General features: G+C 40.5%; 1 long non-coding RNA gene across 1 annotated transcript; it reads right to left on the bottom strand.

The window, feature by feature from the left end:
* Positions 1 to 2,584: 2,584 nt before the first annotated feature.
* LOC128360466 (uncharacterized) lies at positions 2,585 to 4,664 on the bottom strand. The gene is made up of 5 exons (XR_008321500.1): positions 4,584 to 4,664; positions 4,243 to 4,382; positions 3,597 to 3,696; positions 3,308 to 3,372; positions 2,585 to 3,147 (listed from the first exon to the last, which is right to left on the bottom strand). It is a non-coding gene; the product is annotated as an uncharacterized LOC128360466 (long non-coding RNA).
* Between the last annotated feature and the right edge of the window lie 1,017 nt (positions 4,665 to 5,681).

The raw sequence follows: 5,681 nt of genomic DNA, 5'->3' as shown, positions 1-5,681 counted from the left end.
CTCTCAGAAGGCTGATGCTCAGTACCTCGTTTCATTTCGTACCCCCTTTACAGTCTGGCATTGTTTGTCTGGTAAACTTTGTTGATGTCAAGAGAAGTGTTAAATTGCCAACACTGTTCTTTGTCCTATGTGTATTAGTATTACATATCCCGAGCCAATACACTGGTGTTTCCAACGCCGTTTTGCAAAACAAGCCAAAACACAATCTGTGGTTTTCAACTTTTATTGTTCGAATACAATTTTCAACACCTGACAATACACTGTAGAGCAGGGATTCCCAAACTGTGGTAGGCCTACGCGTACTCCCGGTGGTACGCGAGCTGCTTCTAGGGGGTAGGTACGTGAGATGAAAAGGGCTATGGCGGACAGGTGTTAAAATTAACTTTTTAAATCTTTTGTAATTAATTCATGAATAAATACATAATTTCGAATCGGATCATAACGATATGGAAACATGAAATTAAAGGATATCACTTATAAACTGTGTAGGTGTTCATCAAAAAAAGGGCAGCTTATTAAACATGACGCTGGAATAGCTACATCAATAGAATGCGTTACTTTTGTGTGGGATGGTGGGTGGTCGTGGGGCAACAGTTTTGGAACCGCTGCACTAATTCAAGACTCATTGTGGATATAACAAGTTTTTTTTTTAAACAACAAAAACGGAAAGGAGGGGGGGGGGGGGGGGGGGGGGGTGTTACGTTTTTTGTCCCCACCACTTCTAAAACCAAACTGACGCCCTTGGGTGGGGGATTGTCCCAAAACTTGCTACAAGGGGCCAGAGGGGCGGCCTGAATTAAAAATGTGTAAAATCAAGCACCGTGAAGGCATTGTGTTCCGCCTACGGGACGGGTCGGAGGTTGGGAGGTAGCGACAAGTTCTTCTGAATTGTTTAAACACCAACCCTTAAACATATATATCGTTGTATACATTGTTAGAAAGCTTAGATTGCCCTGATTCATTCAAGACCACTCACGACTTATATGGTTGCTCACAGCCGTAATAGTATTAGCGATTAGCTCGGCTAGCCACTCAGCTAAAGTAAGAAAAGCTATAATGCTACATACCTTCAATGTCTTCCCTTTATCCACAACGATCATCTTATGACTCAGGACTTTCTGTACAGCTCGCCAAGTATCCATTCTGGTGAAATATGAAATCCGTTTCCGTTTCCGTTTCTTTTTCTTTTTCTCCTTGTCACTACCCGATGTGAGTCGCCTACCCGATGTGAGTCTGACATGCGCAGTAGCGTTCTCGATCGTCCACCATCTTGGACGGTTATGTACGGCAACTCTGCTTGGAAAAAACGCCCCCAGACTCAAAACGCGATACGCGAAATAAATCAGTTGTATAAACATATAAATATAAATAAAATAAATCAATCGTATGAATGTATAAATATGAATAAATATAAATAGTTTGGTTGTAAATAGTTGTCAGAGGTTAAGAGTAAGTATACATATCATGGAAATATCTGGAAATCAGACATGTATAAATATAAATAAAATAAATCAATAGTATAAATACATAAATATGAATGAATATAAATAGTTTGGTTATAAATAGTTGTCAGAGGTTAAGAGTAAGTATACATATCATTGAACTATCTGGAAATCAGACATGGAAATAAAATAATACGAGGTAATAGTAATAATAATTATATCTATCTATCCACTATCTTATCTATCTATATTTTTATTGATATACCGTATTTATATTATATTATTTTATTATATACATATATAAAATAGATAGATAAGATAGTATATATATACACAATATATATCTATATATAGCTATAAAATAGATAGTTAAGATAGTATATATATCTTTATATAATATATAAATATATATAGATAGATACACACTATCTTATGTATCAATCTGTTTTATTTATATATTTATATCATATTATTTTATTATATATATGTATATGTATATATAGATATATTGTACTATAAACATATTATATATTTTATATTTTTTCAATTGAGAATGGTATAAACTAACTGAAGTTTTTAACATTACATTACATCCATTTTACATTCATAGAGCTTTGATTTTGGAACAGTTTTGTTAACAAAAAAGAGGCCAAGATTTATCTGATGTGTGATGTGCACTCTTTTATACTTTGTTATAGACACAGGTACCACCCTCTCTAGTTCTGTCACAGCTCCTCCACTCACCTGATGGACTTCCTCAGCTGTTGTTTTGATGCAGACAGATATTTAAACTGTGGTATGCATGCCTCTGTTTGACACACTATTACAAGACCATTTCAAATGAATGAATGCTCAAGCCAATACTGAAAGTTTGTTAACTTTTAGTTTATAACTTTGAAGGACCAAAGGATTCCATTTTGAACATGAACCAAACATTTTAATCTAAAGATACAAAAATGTGTTTCCATCAAATTGATGTCAGAGATGGAAAAACAAAAGACAGAGCTTAAACAGTATTGTCAAAGAATTTAAATCTTGAATTTTAACCACATGCTTTAAAAATTTAATATAAACAATGGAAGAAACAAAAGACACATGTATGTACATAGCTATATGAAAGATTGTGCATATATTCAAGTAAAGACAATTTTATGTAATCACATAAGAAGTTCCAGATGAGGTGGTTCGGGCATCTAATCAGGATGCCTCCCGGACGCCTCCCTGGTGAGGCGTTCAGGGCATGTCCCACCGGTAGGAGACCCCGGGGAAGACCCAGGACACGCTGGAGAGACTATGTCTCTCGGCTGGCGTGGGAACACCTCGGGATCCCCCGGGAAGAGCTGGACGAAGTGGCTGGGGAGAGGGAAGTCTGGGCTTCCCTGCTTAGGCTGCTGCCCCCGCGACCCGACCCCGGATAAGCGGAAGAAGATGGATGGATGGACATAAGTTATGACTGTACTCTTTAATTTAAAGAGACCCAACATTCCCCCCATGAGCAAGCACTTGGCGACTCCGTAACGGGAAGAAACCTCAGGCAGAACCAGGCTCTAGGTGGGCGGCCATCTGCCTTGACCGGTTGGGGTTGATAGAGAAAGAGAGAGAGAAAGACTGAAGCAATCTGAATCTGGAGCATACAGGTATGTAGGTGCTTAAGGCAGAAGGATGATTGTCAACAGTGCAGTCTCCCGATCATCTTCATCTTTTCCTGAAATTGCACAAAAATAAAGATATTAGTACAACAGATATTATAGTAAACTTGAAACTATATGGCACTGTCTTTTAAACATGTGTCCACACACTCAGTAGATATTACAGTTAATAAAACAAATTAAGCAGCAGTTCTACCTCATACTAGTTAACTTTACCTCAGTGTCTTGTGTTGGGATGCTGCACTCTCCTCTCAAGAGCTTCCTTCCCTGGAACTGCACCTCTTGTCATTGATGCCGTCAGTGTTGAAAGAAAAGAAATGTTAGAAAAATGGTTGTTGAATACAAGGTGAAATGTTACTTCAAGCTTTGTGTTCAAATGTTAATTCTTGTATCATTCTCACTTGGGTAGTTGTTATTTGTTGGAAGTAGTAGAAGTTTTTTGAAGAAATTGAAGTTAGGCATTGATCCCACAGACAAAGTACAAACTACCAAATCAGCTTCTTACCGAGAGTGGAGACTGGAACGATGTCATTTAAACACAATTGACGTAGATGTCCAGCTCAGATTTGATCACTCTCTCCTACACAGTCCTTTAGACTGTTAATCTGAAATAAGACAACAAGAAATTGAAAATAAGATAAGTTAGGCATTGATCCCACAGAGAAAGTACAAACTACCTAATCAGCTTCTTACCGAGAACAGGTGTCATTTAAACACAATTGGCTTTATTGTGTTTGCCATAGATGTCCAGCTCAGACTTGATCACTCTCTCCTAGTCTTTTAGACTGTCAATCTGAATTAAGACAACAAGAAGATGGAAATAAGTTAAGTATTGTGTTGATCCTACAGACAAAGTACAAACTACTGACATCAGGCTCTTACCGAGAGTGGAGACCGAAAGGGTGTCGTAGATGGGGAGGCAGGTACTTGAGGAGGATGACTTTACTGTATTTGGCGTAGATGTCCAGCTCAGATTTGATCACTCTCTCCTAGACAGTCCTCTAGACTGTCAATCTGAAGTAAGACAAGAAATTGAAGTTGGGCATTGATCCCATAGACAAAGTACAAACTACCAAATCAGGTTGTTACCAAGAGTGGAGAATGGAACAATGGCCACACCAACAGTTTAGCAGTATACTGAAAACACTTACGTTTCTGTCTGTAGTACGGCCTCAGGCGATTGATATTCACCTTCTGCAAGGACCCAGTGTTCTTTTGGATGGTGGCCACGCCATTTTCTGACATATCAAGGACTTTGTAGGGGCCTTGATGCATATGTTTCAGGCCATGCCTGAAAAGGAGAATGTCATCACCTGTGTTAATTTCTACTGTTTTGCAGCGCTTCCTTTTGCGTGCTACGTAACAGCTCTTTTGCTTCTCCTGGGCCTTTTCTATGTTGGCAAGAAGCTATTGGCCAAAGCCACAAATAAAGTAAATAACATGAAACACAAAAATACAACAACTTCAATACATGAGCTTTGTGCCTCACTACCTTTTCATTGAGGTCTGTGATTGTCCTCATCCTCGCTTCCAGGTCGTTCCAGCCGAGAGACATAGTCTCTCCAGCGTGTCCAGGGTCTTCCTCGGGGTCTCCTACCGGTGGACGTCCGGGAGGCATCCTGATTAGATGCCCGAGCCTCCTCATCTGGCTCCTCTCAACACAGAGGAGCAGCGGGTCTACTCCGAGCTCCCTCCGGATAACTGAGCTTCTCACCCTATCTCTAAGGGAGAGCCCAGCCAGCCTACGGAGGAAGCTCATTTCAGCCGCTTGTACCTGCGATCTTGTTCTTTCAGTCACTACCCAAAGCTCATGACCAGAGGTGAGGGTAGGAACCAAGACCGACTGGTAAATCCAGAGCTTTGCCTTTCGGCTCAGCTCTCTCTTCACCACGACGGATCTGTGCAGAGTCCACATTACTGCAGACGCCGCACCGATCCGCCTGTCGATCTCACGCTCCATCCTTCCCTCACTGTGAACAAGACCCCGAGGTACTTGAACTCCTCCACTTGGGGCAGGATCTCATCCCCGACCCGGAGAGTGCACTCCACCCTTTTCTGGTTGAGGACCATGGACTCAGATTTGGAGGTGCTGATTCCCATCCCGGCCGCTTCACACTTGGCTGCGAACCGAGGAGGTCACGGTCTGATGAAGCCAACAGGACCACATCATCATGTTTAGCAGTGTGAAGATCTCTTTGTTGAGCTGTAAATATGTATACAAGAGCAATACAACAAAGTCTGTAAGCATCGACTGAATAGAAAAACAATACATGAATGATCTGCAGCTATGAAGATGATCACGGTTTATCTAATATTGTATTTATCATACCTCATTCACAAACTCCCTCCCCTGGTCAGTTATGATTTTGCTGACCATGCCAAACATGTAAAACTTGGCAGTTACTGCAGCGGAAATCTCCACAGCTGACTTTGACTGTAGCGGTTCAGCAACAACAAACTTGCTGAATAAATCAGTCATTGTCAGAATGTATTTGTTCTTGCGTGCAGTCTCCTTTAATGGGCCAATTAGATCCATTCCAAGCACACTCCAATTTTCTTTCACCTGCAAATATAAATGTCGATAGTTTAT

This window comes from Scomber japonicus, chromosome 6 (genome assembly GCF_027409825.1).
Source record: "Scomber japonicus isolate fScoJap1 chromosome 6, fScoJap1.pri, whole genome shotgun sequence".
Classification (NCBI taxonomy): domain Eukaryota; kingdom Metazoa; phylum Chordata; class Actinopteri; order Scombriformes; family Scombridae; genus Scomber; species Scomber japonicus.
This window is presented reverse-complemented; position numbering and strand designations above follow the sequence as displayed.